Source organism: Aedes aegypti, chromosome 3 (assembly GCF_002204515.2).
Source record: "Aedes aegypti strain LVP_AGWG chromosome 3, AaegL5.0 Primary Assembly, whole genome shotgun sequence".
Lineage (NCBI taxonomy): Eukaryota > Metazoa > Arthropoda > Insecta > Diptera > Culicidae > Aedes > Aedes aegypti.
In genome coordinates this window covers 157,871,824-157,888,753 of record NC_035109.1, presented here as the reverse complement: position 1 = coordinate 157,888,753, position 16,930 = coordinate 157,871,824, and the positions used below count along the sequence as shown (strand labels likewise).

At 38.5% G+C, this 16,930-nt stretch overlaps 1 protein-coding gene across 6 annotated transcripts in view; it reads right to left on the bottom strand.

Annotated features, from left to right (window-relative positions):
* LOC5574550 (ras-specific guanine nucleotide-releasing factor 2) overlaps nucleotides 1-16,930 on the bottom strand; it is a 714,561-nt gene that overhangs the window by 463,896 nt on the left and 233,735 nt on the right. The gene's annotated exons all lie outside the window — the stretch shown is intronic.

Here is a 16,930-nt window from a genome sequence, read left to right as displayed (position 1 = left end):
ATCGAATTAGTATACCGATTTTCTATTGTATTAGTACAGATGTCCTTGGTCACACAAGGACTTCATGAAATATTTGTCTTTGAAGTTACAAGCTTAACCAGTGGTCTATTGATGGTATTCAGTTCTGGTATGATCTCTCAACCATTCATTTCGGTAAACGAAGTAATGTATTGATTTTTACAGATGGTCGACGTTAACTCAGAGTGGACCAAGTGACGTTATTCATATTTTGATAACAATGGGCTTAAAATCTTACACTTAGTATTTTTCTACATCGGTAAAATGATGGGGCAAGTGGATCATTTGGCGCAAATATTCAAGTCCCTCATATTCGATACATAACAATCAGAAAAATCGAAATAATCGATGATTTATACTTCAAATTAGTCCCTCATTTGTTATCCACAGAAAAAAGTTTGAATTACATAATTCACGTTAGCTGTACATAACAAAGAAGTTGACTATTGATTTTTCTGTATCCACTTACCCCACGGTACCTTATATGATCAAGTGGTCAAAAAAATGTAATATTTAGGAATCTCTATTGATGGATGAGACGAATAATCATTTGATTGCAACAAAATCTGACAAACCACTTGAAATGTTTTTCATTTCCTCGCATTACTCAGCGCGCTGATAATTTTCGCTGTTATGGTAAGAAGCACTTGGTCCACGCTAACTGTATACTATTACCGATTTGTATTGATCATCCAAAATAAATTTGTTACATGTCTTTCACAGTTTACAGCATTCATCAAATCTGAACAAAGTCAAATGAAGGAAAGGTAATTTTGCATCTAATGGAAGAATAATCCAATTTTACCTATTTCTGTACTTGGTCTACTCTGACTTAACGCCGACCAAATGGTCTTGGTTCTTCAAGGACTCCATGGAATATTAGAACCATATGCAGTTGTATATTAAACGAGCAATGTTTTATTAGATTTAATCAGCTACACCCGATTCTGTTTTTGCACGGATTTTTTTTACACGGCCGTGCAAAAAAAGTTTCCATACATTTTTTTCCGCCAAAACCTTATTTTTGCATGAAACACCATTTACTTTTTTTGCTTGGTTTTTTAAATTTTGAACTGAAAACTTTTTTTGCACGGTACATATCCCCCGTGCAAAAACAGAATCGGGTGTACTTCGTTCAATAATTTCTGAGCAAAATTGTTGCTGAGTGTTGTTTAACACACATTGTTGGTAAGTATTGTATAACACATGAAGTTTGAATTCTGTGGCAAAATAAGCAAATAAATTGCCATACAAGCTGGTAAACTTGCATGCATGTTGGCTGAAACCGTTAAATTCTGCATTTTCTACAGTCAATATCTCAAAAACAAGACGTGCACTGATATTTTTGGAAACGGCAATGGATTCAGCAACTCTAAAGTAAGATAATAATGGTATTTTGGTGCTCGAGATAAAAATGTGTTCCGAAGTGTTACTCATACATGTCTGGGTATGTACTAGATTCAAAATTCTTCAATACTTTCCAAATTATGTTCGTACACATGACCTACATTTCATGAAGTTCTTGGATGACCCAGATTGAGCTCAAAGTATTTTTAGCAAACTCCATAATGACTTTATGAAACATACTACATTTAATTAGTAAGAACACGTACTCACGGTGCCCCGACAGACCGTTATTATGAAAGAAAATTGTCCATCAAATCTGAGCACAGGGCTCGATTCCTGAAGTCATTCTGCACCACTGGGCCAATTTTTTTAAAATTCCCTAGGAGGAATCTCAAGGAATCTTGATTTGAAATTTTTGACTAGAAATTTTGTTAAAGTCGTTAATAAAATTTCGCAATAGCACAGGTATCAGGTATCAGAAGGCCGGCTCCCACCAGTTGGGAGATTTGTGCCATCGCCATATTTGAGCTTATTTCATCATCTACCCGATGGGAGAGGAAAGGGAAGGGAAAGATGTGAGGAACTAGGAGTGGGATCTCTTGAAGAGGGAAGATCGCATAAGCGAAATGAGAGCATGTAGCTCCATACCACAATGGGTTGCCCTAAAAAGGGCACTGCAAAACGCATGAGCGCAAAGAGAGCCTATAGCTCATTACCACAGCGGGTTAAGAATAACATAATATCCTGAAGATTCAGGCTTCTGAATTCAGTTTCACTTAATAAGTGTTTACCAAGTACCGTAATCCGGGGTAACATTGATCATTTTTCTGAATGTTTCTTCAATATTTCGTTTGAAAATGCAAATGTTGCAGGTTTTATATTTTTAAAACAAGTACTGACACCTATAGCTCGAGACTATATACTGTATTTTGTTTATTGAAAGATTTGAGCATGTTAAAAAAATGTTTTAGGCGATTTTTTGATTTAGTTGATATGGGGTAACATTGATCACCTATATAAACAACGTTCGGTAATACTGAAAATATCGTTACTTACTTAAATCATGGCCCCTGAAGCCGAATATGAAGACCAAACGCTTACAAGTCATTTACTTTTTGAGCTATTTTAAAATTAAAAACACCTCGAACCGCGGAATACGCCTAAAGGTAGGCAATTTCCTATGAGAATTTTACATTGCTAACAGTAATTCAGTAATGTTGCCTAATTGAGCATACCGTAAATTCGGGTGAAATTGATCAGTAGGGTGAAATTGATCACTGTGTCACACGATTTTATTTCCCTCTAATAGAGCACAGAAATCAATGCAACCTATGTAAGTGAACGTTGTTCGTCTTTACTATTGTCGAATTGCATGTTGTGAAGCTTTTTGTGTTAAGGAATGTTTTTTTCTATGAAAATAATACAAAATTCCATAATCGTGTTTTGTGTGGTATTGCCAGACATCAATAAACTTATAGTTTTAAACAAGGATTTGAACATGGTGTAAACCTGAAAATTTGTAAGGATGCTGGAAATATATCCCCAAAACGAATTTCATCATCAAAATTCGTACCAATTTGTTCATTTTGTTGTAATAATTGAATTTTTTATGGATTTCAGAAGATTTCTTCGGAAATTGCCTACATTTAGGCGTTTTCTGCGGTATTGTTGAAAATTAATTGTTTATTATTTTCAAAAATATTGCATTGTTAAGAATTTGGCAAGCATATTTGGATTCAGGAGGCCCAAATTAAATAAGTTAAATTGTTTTCAAAACTAACAATAATTGTTTTGACAGGTGATCAATTTCACCCCGAAATGGAATTCCTTGATTTTTTATTTTAGAGACGATTTTCAGCACTAAAATCACAACTGTATGAAAATTTGAGTATATAAACCAATGAGCCTCACCGTCGTACTTGTTTTCCTGCATTAAGTTGTTTGAAATTTGCAACATCATAGAAAACAGACATGGAAAACAGTGAAAAGTGATCAATTTCACCCGAAATTACGGTACTTATAAAAGTTTTGACAACGGAATCGTTTTCGGCGATGTCATTTTTAGTAAGAACCACATTTTGCATGCTTATATCGTTTGCAGAACTCATGTGAGACATGAATCTTCGGTAGTGTCATCCTTAACAATTCAAATAATTATTTCGAAAAGTTGACAAATTCACGCATAAGGTAAACGCAATTTTTACAAAAACATTAACTTTTATTAGCTTATGAATATAAGAAACAGAAGCACCGTTCATGATTTGAAAATGTTTCATCAATAAATGATTATACAAACTCTTGATAAGGTGAGTCATTTCGATCAATTTTACCCCGCTGATCAATGATACCCCGGATTACGGTAATTGGAATCGCATTTGCGAAAAAACTGAACAGTTACATATCAGGTGATACGAAGTTCCATAATCGGAGTCACAACTATCACACACAAATGAGTCAGCACGCTGAATATTTGCCATGTGATAGTTGAGTCGGCAGTGGCCTGTCGACGCTCTGACCAAGAGACTGCCATTCTGCTTTGACAGATTTGTTGAATACTTCGCCACCTTAGGAGATGGCTCAGTAATGTAAAATTTTGTTTGACGACACGACTCCAAACTATTCCAATATTGCTTGTGCTGAGTTGCCGCCCAAGAGTTTATCTGAAGCTTCACCCAGCACTTTGAAATTGGAATAGCCGGCTCAGGGCCAATGAAGTCATGCGATGCTCCATCGCGAGCTAGCTCATCAGCCAATTCATTTCCAGCGATGTAAGAATGGCCAGGTACCCATACAAGGTTTACAGAGTTGACTGAATTCAGTTCCTCAATTTGAGTTCGACATGCGATAACAAGCTTCGACCTTAAGTTGGCCGAAGCAAGAGCTTTTATAGCAGCCTGACTATCTGAACAGAAGTTTATGACTTTACCCATTACGCACTGTTGATTGCACTCCACACGTAAGAGCAAATATTTCCGCCTGTAAAACGGTGCAGTTTCTACCAAGTGAGTAAAACTGATTCAGCCTTAGCTCACGAGAATATACTCCTGCACCAGCTCTACCTTCAAGAAGAGAGCCATCAGTGTAACATACTATATTGTTTGATATACTTCTTTCCAAATAGCCAGACGTCCACTCTTCCCGTGAAGGGAATTGTGTGATAAATGTCCTGTAAGGAAAGTTACAAGCAATTGTGAGATCACTTGGAGCAAGGACAATTTTGTCCCAATTCACCAAAAGTGGAAACAACGAAGTGTGTGTAGATCTACGATCCACTGGATTTTTCTCCAGTAGATCCAGTACCCATAATCGGTAAGAGCAAGAAAGTGCTTCTTGTTTAAGATATATGTGTAGTGGCGCAACGTCGAAAATAGCCTCAAGCGCTGCTGTGGGAGTTGTAGAGAACGCACCAGACATCGCCATCAAGCACATACTTTGGAGATGGCCCAATTTTGATTGGATTGTTCTCACTTCGCCCTTTTACCACCACACAAGACATCCATATGCCAATATTGGTCGATCAACTGTTGTGTAAATCCATTTGATATATTTGGGTTTGAGGCCCCAAGTTTTACCAAAGGCTCGCCGGCATTGACCGAAGGCCATGCAAGCTTTTTTGACTCTGAAATCAATATGAGGTGTCCATGAAAGTTTGGAATCTAGAATGACTCCGACATACTTTACTTGAACAGTCACATTAATCTCAGTGCCAATAAGACGTAAAGGTCGAATTCCATCGCGGTTTCGTCTTTCCGTAAACAGAACAATAGATGTTTTATTCGGGTTAACCGAAAGGCCATATTGGCGACACCAACTCTCGACTACCTGAAGAGCACTTTGCATCAGGTCGAATAGGGTGCTTATGCACATACCAACTATCAGAGCTAGATAGTCGTCGGCAAATCCATAAGTTGGAAAACTGCAATTATGCATGGAAAACTGCAACAACGAGATTCCACAAAAGTGGTGACAAGACTCCCCCTTAGGGGCATCCGCAAACACTTAATTTTCGAATTGCTGCTCGACGCAATGTCGAGAAGAGATGTCGGTTTTTGAGCATTTGATGAATCCAATTGGTAATCATTGTACCATGCCCACACAGTTACGGATCACCCACAGTGACGGATCACTTTTGCGTTCAACATCGGATAACTCGCTCAAAACATAAACGTTGACGTAAAACATATTTTTCCCATATTATACAAGTTGTCTTCTACCATTTGTGATGTTAAGCACAACATTCAACTGCAAAATACCGATGTATTTGACAAATGTTTAGTTTGTGCCACACAGCTATCATCATCTGGTCGTTTTCTGTAAGAAGTGCCGTCAGCATTCATAAGCTCTCACAGGTGATAAAATTCAAATATTATTGCATAACACATGCTCGTTCGATTAGATTTAGTATGAATTCATCTTTGAAAAACATTTTTCTTGATTGTTGATTCTAAATACCGAATATTAGCACTTCTAACTAGTGATCCATAATATGGACTAAGATATGATTGTTTACCACGGTTATGGATCACTTCCAAATAATGTAGATTTCTGCCATTTTAAGCATTGGATTCGACATTTTTAGACAATAGCACTTAGGATAAAACTAATAAAATATAAAGGTTTGTAAATTTCATTTTTAGCAGACAAAAATGGGTGGAAAACTTGGTGTGGAGCGAAAACAGTTCATGTCCCAGTTACTACAATGCAGTATCACAAAGAAAGGCATTTAACCCTTGTTTCCAGCTCTAACACTGCTATTTTTTGCAGTTATATGTGACACATTGTTACCTTTCGCCAAAGCATGCAATACAGATGCGTTGAGTTGAAAATCTCTTGATTTTGTGCACTGATCCGTAATATGTCACTATTTGATCCATAATATGGAAATTGATCCATAATATGGTTTTCAGAAACCGCTACAATTTTTAATTTTATGCAATCATGTGTAAATATTACACTCAATACAGTTTACTAACCGAAGTTCCAATTTGAAACCATTTAATTCATGCTTTTAAATTACAATTTTACGTTTTCCATGTCGTTCTATTGAATTTTATAGGTTGGACACCACACTATTTGATCCATAACTGTGGGGTCATGGTAGGTAGCCCATGGTTTCGTGCGGCTTCCAATATGGCATCGAAAGACACGTTATCAAAGGCACCCTCAATATCCTAGAAAACACCCAAGCAGGATTGCTTCTGAGCGAATGCTTTCTCGATATCGTATACAACTTTGTGTAAAAGAGTCACAGTGAACTTTCCAGATTGGTAAGCATGTTGATTCACATGAAGAGGCATGTTTGCCAAATAAACATCACGGATGTGATGATCAATAATGCGTTCCAGACATTTCAGAAGAAAAGAGGTCAGACTGATTGGTCTAAAACTCTTCGCTCCTTCATACGACGCACGTCCTCCTTTTGGGATAAACTTTACAGTAATATCACGCCAGGATCTGGGAATGTACCCGGTAGCAAAAATGCTTGCAAGTAGCTTTTTCAAAACATGTTTTATAAACTCAAATCCCTTTTGGAGCAGAACAGGATATCCGCTCCCCATCCGCTCCTGGAGATTTGAAAGGAGCAAAACTATTGAGTGCCCATTGAATCGATTCAGTAGTTACGATACTGCTAGCCGAGGCCAGAGACTCGTAACTACATGAAAAGACATTTGGTTCATCCGTAAATTCTATGTCCACACATCCGGGGAAGTGTGTATTGAAAAAACATTCTAAAACTTCTTCATCGGAAGAAGTAAAGTCACCATTAGGTAAGCGAATTTCGCTCACTTGGAAATCCTTAGATTTTGCAAGGATTTTGTTCAGCCTACTGACTTCACTCAAACTGGAAACATTTGTACAAATGTTTTTCCAGCCGAATCGTTCAGCAGAACGAAGAGCCTTCTTGTAAGCCTTGCGAGCCGACTTGAACGACTCTGATCCAGCTGAACGGCGTCTGTTCCAACTCCTTCTACATTGTTTCCTGAGTCTAGTCAGATCGGAATTCCACCATGGGGTCCCTCTTGTAGTCTTTACAGACCGCAGAGGACATGCTTCTTCAAAAGCTTCCATAATGTAGGATGTTGTAGTTTCAACGGCATCATCCAGATCACTTGGATTTTCAATGGACGGAGAATATCCATGAAATTTGGTCGCAACCAATTCAATATAGAGTTCCCAGTTTGCTGACCGGGGATTTCTGAAACGCAAAGTCTGCGCAGTTACATTTGAATGTTCATAGAAGATGTAGCGATGATCAGATAATCATTCCTCATCTGATACATGCCAATTCGTCAACTCGTGACTGATTCTATTCGAGCAGAGCGTTATGTCTAACACTTCTTCTCTATTAGATACCATGAAGGTTGGGCGATTGCCTATGTTAAGTAATCCAAGATCTGTACTACTTAAGTATTCCATCAGACTGGAGCCTCTCAAATTGATATCTGAGCTGCCCCAGATGATGTGATGAGCATTGGCATCACTGCCCACAATCAGCGGAAGGCCTTTTGTTACGCAGTGTACGACAACTCTTTTGAAGTCATCCGTTGGAGATGGTTCATCATGCGGTAAATATACCGAACAATAGACGTATTTCCTGTTGAGGTCACCAACAGAAACATCGATTGTGACAGCACATACATCTCTGGTAGTTAACTCAGAAATGAGTGTAGCAACGATTGCTTTATTAACGAGCACGCGGGGCATGGAGCGCGAGTTTGCCATTTCAAGTTTGCTGAAAATAGCAAAAAACTGGGTCCACAAGGTTACCCAGATAGAAGTTCCCTCTACGAAAGTAGGGTTCTTGAACTAGCGCCACTTGGGCTGCACCATTTTGCATGAGTCTGCAAAGATTGATCGTTGCTGTTCTTTTATGCTGAAGATTGATCTAAGCTAATCTAACCGCAGCCACTACCCAAACTACGCAGGATTAAGCTTTTTGCAATCTCAGCACGAAAAAGACCAGCAACGAAAAAACTAGATCGGTATCTATTTAAAGTCGCCAAAGGCGAAAGAGCACAGAATACACTGTGTAAAACGCATAATGCGAATCCATATAGGTGATAATTTAAATTAAATGTCAACATATTCATAATCCCACCCTTATTAAGCCTCAGGGTAGAGACTGAAGAAGGGCAGTCGATTATCTCGGAGAAACACAAGGTCACCTGCACCATTGCTCCGGGTAGCACAGGAAGGACTCAATACTGTGGAGGGCGCCCTGGTACCCCACAGGCTCCGTTTGCGGTTAGGTTTTATTTAGACCCCCCTAACCATTCATTCTTAGGCACGATACGCATCACACCATAAATTAGAGGTCACCTGTGAGGTGGACTTTTACCACCGGAACAGGCAGTCCATAGTGTTAATTCTTAACCAGTTGAAACAACCGCTACCGACACTACGCGGCTATCTAGGCTGCTCGGGAAAAGGAGGTTAATATTGATGATTAACTCCTGACGTGCCCAAGCAGCCCAGCACCCACCTCTGGGCCATTTTTTTTTTAAATCCCTAAGAGGAATCTTGATTCGAAATTTTGTTAAAGTCCTTAATAAAATTTCGCAATAGCACAGAAAAATCCTACAAAAACGTTTGAAAAGTTGGCTAGACTGTTCTCAACTAGTAAAAAATTGTTACTGTTTTAATAATTAGAAATATTTACTACTGGCTCAACTTAACGGAGTGGATTAAGTAAGTTTTTTTATAGTTTACTTATTTAAGGTGAAGATGCATCGAAGCCAAACCCCAAATTTTCAAGTGTATAAATCTAGAGGACCCGACAGTGTTTTGAATTTAAAACTTAATGGATTGGTAGCACGCTGGTGGTGGCCAATCCATTAAGTTTTCATCTCAAACCGCTGTCTGGTTCTCTAGATTTGTGCTCTTGAAAATTTGGGGTTTGGCTTCGATGCATCTTCACCTTGAATTTTATTAATTGTTGTTTTCAATGTTGAACCGATTGAAAGGTTTGTTTTGCCTTTCAATCGGTTCAACCTAGAAAACAACAATTGATAAAAAATGACAATTAACAATGTTATTTAAAAAAAAAAAGGATCTGAGAATAAATGTAGCACAATAATAGTTAGAATATAAGCCATGCGATCACTTTTATAGTCGATTAGAGTAAGTATCAACCGTTTGTTTCAAATCTGGAATGGTTTGGTTGCGCTGGAGCGCTCACGTCAATATCAGAATAAACAAACGCGGATGTCTTTCACGGGGCTGCTGACCTAAACCTGAAGTTTTTTTTCGGCATTCGCACTTAACGCCCAGAGGTTCCAACATGTATAGGAGCCCATGTTATATCGGAGAGACTGGATATATCCTCCAATATCGTATTAGGAGAGACTGCATAGACTTGATCCCCGGGGATGCCTCTAAATATTCTATTGGTGAAAAATTGAAATATTTGAAATTTAATATTTTAAATATCAAGAAATCCTAGGTGGACCATTCTTCATACAGAATAGCTGAAAATGTTCATGTGGCTGCATTGGAGCTAAGACAAGACGTGACAGGTCACAGTGCAAAAACGAAACCAATTGCCTGTCAAAAATGACCACTTCCCATTGGTCGTTTTGGCAAAGGCCTACTTTCACATCGTTGAGTTAGATTACAACAGGGCACTTTGTTGCTAGCCCGGCCGTGTTGCTAGTTCATAGATTAAAGTTTTTATCAAAAGTTTGGAAGATTTTTATGAAATTTTTTTGTTTCAAATCTATATATATTCGATGTTGAATACAAAGCATGTGCACCTACAATGGAAAATTAATAAAATAAAACGTAATTGTAACCAATATAATGAAAATTATGTCAATTATCTCTAGAATATCGCCAGTTTTGAACTGTATCCTGATTTTTTTTATATATAGCATCCTCTATTGTACTATATGAGTAAACCGAGCAAGAAACAATCAAATTATGAGCCTTGATATTTAAATTTGATCACAAGATTTGTTGAAAAAGGATAATGGTAACACTGGATTTAGTATCGTCAAGGTTATCGACTGAAAAACAACGGGAGCTGTCACGTCCTGTCCTAGCATTGGAGCAGTCTCTATAGATATGTGACTTCTCTAGAGTAGTCTAGAGAAGAACATACATGGAAAATGACAAAAACGTTCGTAGGGTAAAACGAGCGTGATGAATAAGAGATTCGCTATGTATCTGTAAGTGAATCCACAAACATTAATTAGAAAGTCGCTGGTAACGCAGAGCGACCAGCTTTCATTTGAGGTGAGAACGTGCTCACTATAGATGTACCTAGACAGTAAAAAATATATAATATGTATTTTATTTACACAGATACTTTTTCTCAGAGAATCTCGTTGGACTATACATTACTTACGGCACCACCACTGTGATGTGAGAGATGATCAATCTTAAGGCAAGATGGCTGGAATAATTGTAGAAAATATGCTCAGCATTTCTCTACAATCATATCAATTTCATTAGTCATTTCTACTATCATATCAATTGTGGGGGCCCAGATAGCCGTAGCGGTAAACGCGCAGCTATTCAGCAAGACCAAACTGAGGGTCATGGGTTCGAATCCCACCGGTCGAGGATCTTTTCGGGTTGGAAATTTTCTCGACTTCCTGTCACACGATATACGCATGCAAAAATGGTCATTGGCATAGTAAGATCTTAGTTAATAATAAGCTGAGAAGCAGACTCTGTCCCAGTGGGGACGTAACGCCAGAAAAGAAGAAGAAGATCATATCAATTCATTAGTACTGCATTTTTCACTATATTCCGACACTATAATCACTACAGCACTACATATAATGTATTTTTAGCGTCAATATCGCATTGATGCACAATAAAAATTATCGTGCTTCGATTGAAGCAGGTGCACTACCCAATGCATACACTCACACTCTCTGTTCAAATCTCGGTTAAAGTTCGTTAGCTCTCAGCAGAAGTGTTGTTGTTTGTTGTCAGCGGCAGCCGAGAGTACTGCTTTAACCCGTATAGGCCAGAGTGAAAGAAAAATTACTAAATCTCTCACCGCTCAGCGAGTACTTCACGGATTTAAATTATTTTTTGTCAGTATACTGGCACACATATCTAGTTTCTAAAAGTGGCCAAAGGATTTCGGGAATGTTCATGTGTCCGAAGTTATTCAGGTGGGTTACTGGGTCCGGTCGGCTGAAATAGGTGCTGTTCTTCTGTGCCCCTGGAGCTGAGAATATTTCGAGTAACATATAATTTCCTGAATCAGCTATTATGTGACCACAAGGAATTTTAAGAAAAAAGCAGCGTAAACCTTTCGAGAAACGATTGAACTGTATAACCTTGTGTCCTGCATTTGTTTGACCCTTGAAATAACCATTTTGGGTCCCCAGAATGCCTTCAAATTATGTGGCCAATTTGTATCTAAACATAAGTGTCAAGGCTATGGGAACGTATTTCAGTAAATTATTATGTTTGACCTCTACTGTTAGAGAATTGAAACGGTTTAGCATCCAACAAATCTATAGCTGGTTCTTAAGGGCATTAAGCCCGAGAGGCCACTTCTAGTACATTCTAAACAGTGCTAACCTCTTCATTTATAATTTTGACTATCAGGTATTAATGATTTATACAAATTAAAATGATTGCCATTGCAAATAAATAAAAACATCTTGGCGTGTCCCAAAAACTAGCCCTTTTTTACCCAACCTGACCCAGTGACGCACCAGAATATCTCCGACCACAGGAACATTCCCGAGATCCCTTGGCCACTTTTAGGAACTAGATATGTGGGCCAGTATACGGACAGAATTTTTTTGACGTTAACTTGACTAAAATTCAAATGCAAAAAATCACTTGGCGTAGTTAACGTCATGCGGTCGTGTCTTGTACACAACCCCCTCTGATTTTTTTCAATTCGTGAAGTATTCGCTGAGCGGTCAGAGTTTTAGTATTTTTGCTTTCACTCAGGCCTATACGGGTTAAACAAATTTGTTTTTTCGCTGAGATGTCAGTAAAAATTCAGTTGCTGACTGCTTAGCTATGCTGATGTCGGTAAAAGAACGAAAATTAGGCGAGCTCAGCTGAGTGTGTACTCATGCTACCATCTGATTTTCCAAATGTACAGCCTCGACACCATAGCAGCCGATCATACCGAACCGAAAGTCGCTGTGTGATTTCGTTGCCTTTTGCTGCTCAACGTTTCGCATCAAACATGGAACGCAATGGCAACCAGACACACACACAACCGACAAAAAAAAAATCAAGTTTTTCAAACCAACCAAATCAATTCAATCTGTGGGTGCCGCTGACAATAAACGTCACTTTTACTGAGATGTCAGCAAACAAACTACAACCGAAATTTGCACAACTGAGATCGGCATTCTGATTTAAGTGTGCACACGCTTGAAAATTGTCTGTATAGGCGAAGACCACAGCGACGTAAAGGACACGCATACTCGCCGACGTGCTGAAGGACCGTGGACATCGTAGCGTTGCAGGAAGTGTGTTGGAAGGGATCAATGGTGTGTACATATAGAGATAAACATACCATCTACCAAAGCTTCGGCAACACACACGAGCTAGTAACAGCTTTTATAGTGATGGGTGATATGCAAAGGCGCGTGATCAGATGGTGGCCCATCAATGAGAGAATGTGCAAGTTGAGGGTCAAAGGCCGGCTCATCAACTTCAGCATAATAAACGTGTACAACCCTCACTCCGGAAGCACTGATACGATAAAAATAAAGACACTTTTCACGCGCAGCTCGAACACAAGTACCACAGCTGCCCGAGCCACGACGTCAAAATCTTCATTGGAGGATTATCTAAATGCTCAGGTTGGCCAGGAGAAGGAATTCAGGAGATCACCACTGCAGACAGAATCACAAATCGAAAACGTTCTGATTGATAGGCGGCACTTCTCCGACATTATCAACGTCAGGACCAATCGTGGCGCTAATATCGACTCTGACCATTATCTGGTGATGTTCAAACTGCGCCCAAAACTCTCCGTCGTAACAACGTACGGTACCGACGGCCGCTCCGGTATGACTTAGAGCGGCTTAAGCAACCGGATGTCGCAACTACGTACGCGCAGCACCTCGAGGCTGCATTACCGGAAGAGAGTGTGCTGGATGAAGCCCTTTTTGAGGACTGCTGGAGAACAGTAAAAGCAGCCATCAACAATGCAGCTGAGAGCAACGTCGGGTATGTGGGACGAAGTCGATGGAACGATTGGTTCGACGAGGAATGTAGGCATGTTCTTTAGGAGAAGAATGCAGCGCGGGCGGGCAAGGGACCCGGCAGAACGTGGAACGTTATGCAGCCCACAAACGCTCAGACGGTTTGACAGCATTGACTCCGCCCCCAAGTTAGTCAAACCGACTTATGTTGATACAACCGTTTGACCGACTGTCAAGGTTGGTTGCAGAAACACGATATTTCTTCGCATGTTTTTAGACTTGCCGAGAGTCTAGTGAATATGTGATTGTTATTTTTTCGAATGCTGTGGCTGTGAGGGAGAATCTTTTCGCGATTTTCTGGCATTAATCGCAGTAAGGAAGAGAAGAACATGTTGAAAGTACCGGAAGAAATAAATATTTAAGAGGAATTCCAGTTATAATTCGTACGAAATATTCCAGCAAAACTCAGAAATCATGACGGGTCTCTTTTGGGAAATATTCTGAGCAGTCATTGATATGGGAATGGCCGAGGATTTTTTTTAAACATTCTATCCAGAATCTTTCCTCTAGTTATTCTGCTTTAAAGTTTTTCCAGGTATCTATAAGCTATACCGTAATCCGGGGGCAAATTGCACTGGGGTGAATTTGATCAGGTCGGTACCAAAAAGAACTTCCTTTCAAGGATGCTCAATACTTCGTTGAAATCACAGACATTCCATGTTTCCTAGTTCATAGATGTCTTATGATGGTTTTGAACTATTTCATTCTTATTACGGTCAGTTTTGCATAGAAATATTCACAGTTTTTTAAGGTGTTAGCAATACTGTTGGAAATGTCGGTACTAAACAATCCGTTGGTGCTAAGCCTGCATGTAAACTTTGAGTATTAAACATGTTGTGTTAGCTTCAGTGTGAACTGCTGAACTCATTTTTGAAATCGTACCTAATACGCCTAAATGTATGCAATTTCCCATGAAATAAGCACGAAATTCTACAATAAACGGTTTTACAAGCAAAAAACTATTATTGTAATAATAGTTTTTTGCTTGTAAAACCGTTTATTGTAGAATTTCGTGCTTATTTCATGGGAAATTGCATACATTTAGGCGTATTAGGCAGATTTACATAGTTTAATTTTGCAATAAAATTATGATGTACACGAGTTGTAAGAATTTTGACATCATTTTCAGATTCAGGAGACCCAAATTTAGTGGATAAAGAAATTTTAAAAACTGAAATATGCTTTATTATATAGTGATCAATCTCGCCCCAATGAGTCATTTTCAATTTTAGATATGAAAACTAATTTTATGAAATGTTAAATTTTATTTCATAAAACATCTATTTTATAAACTGATAGAGATCAATGAAGTACCGATTTACCCGAAAAAAAATTGACATTTTTTGAATTCCAAAGGAAATTATGGCTAAAAGTTGTGAAAAAGTAATCAATATGCCCCCGGATTACGGTACTAAGGATTCCATCAAAAGCTTTTCCTGGGATTCTACCACTTATACTATACCAAGGAATTTCTTCAGGACTAACTCCAAGGCTGCCTTCTAGAATTTCTCCAGATTGTTATAACAATTTTTTCAAAGATTTCTACAGAAATTTCTCTAGAAGTTAGTTCCAAGGATTCCATCACGCGTTACCCAAGAATCGCATCACGAATTCTTTCAGATACTACTCAAGGGATTTCTCCAAAAAAAAATCATCACTAAGGGCTTGCTCCTAGGACTCCTCCTCAAATTCCTCAAGGAGTTTTATATGAAAATCCACCAGGAATTTCTTCAGCGATTCCTTCTTGCAATTTTTCAACAGGTTTATCCAGGGTTCTATACAAATACTTCCCAAGGGATTACTTCAGTGGTTCATCCAATGCTTCCTTCAAGAATTCCACCAAAAAATCTTCCAAAGATTCATTTAAGAATTCCTCTAGCGAAACTTCAAGCATTTCTATACAGATACTACCCACAATCTATCCAAGGATTCATCAAGCTCCTCCAGGGATTCCTCCAAGAATTCCATCAGAAAGCCTTGAAAGATTTCAAGAGAAATACTGCAAAAATAAATCATCAAAACTTGATAAGCAGGAATTCTTTTAGAGATTCCACTTGTAATTTTTTGAGAGGATCCCCCAGGTTATCCTTCGGTATTCCTCTATAGATAATCTTCAATAAATTATTTTATAAACTCCACCAGTGTTTCCTCCGAAGATTCTTCCTTGTATCTCTACCATACGAGGCATTCGTCCTGGGATTTCTGCAGGATTTACTTCAATAATCTAATACAAATTTCTCCGAGGATTCCTAAAGGAATTTATCCATGAATTTCATCCAGTATTTCTTGAAGGATTTTTTTCCAAGTAATCTACCAGGAATCACCTTAGAGAATCTTTCAGAAACTCCTTCAGGGATTGCCTTAAAAGTTCTTCCAGAAATATACTACGGAATCTCTCCAGAAAACTCTCTAGGAATTAATCTATTGATTTCTTTGGTGATACCTCCAAGAATTTATACAAAAAGATATAGCTCCATGGATTTGAAATGAAAAAAAAAATCTTTTAGGTCTACTTTAGGGATTCATCCTGAGTCATTTAGAGAAATGTGTTGTTTGAAACTCTGAGTAAATATCAGTTAACTGCCAGGAAGAATTTATGACAATCCTGAGGCACAATCCTAGTAACACCTTTGAAGTATTTGATGGTTGAACTTCTAGTGAAACTCTGATAGATTTTTCTGGTGGTCATTCTAGCGAAACTCTGGTGATATTCCCAGTGTTAACGCTAGAAGAACTCCTTTTGAAATTTCTTGAAAAAATCGTTATTGGATAAATGGAGTTCATCTTGGTGGCATCCACGAAGGAACCTTCCAGAGGAATCCCTGAAGGAACTCCTGTAAGAATCCCTAGAAGAATTCTTTATGATATCCTTAGAAGGAGTCTTGATGAAATTCCTCAAGGAATTTCTGCTATGATCTGTGGAGAAAATCCTGATTGAATCTTTGGAGGCAATTCAAGTTGAATCTCTGAAAGAACTCTGGAGGAACTCCTGATACAATCCAAGAAGAACTCTAATGGAAACCCTAAAGGTATTCCAGATAGTATCCCTATAGGAACTCCTGATGGAATCCTTGGAAGAACTCCTATCTATATATATTCTTGAAGGAACTCCTAAAAACCTCCTGATAAAATCCCTGGAAGAATTCCTGAAAAGTTTCCGGATAGAACTCCTGATAGAATCCCTAGAGGAACTCCTGATAATATTTCTAGAAGAAACATTGATGGGATTCCTCGAGGAACATCTAATTTAATCTCTTGAAGAATTCCGGGTGAAATTTCAGAAGGAACTCTTGATGGAATCCCTGGAGGAACTCCTGATGAAATCTCCAGAAGCCCTAAAGATACTCCCGATAGAATCCCTATAGGAG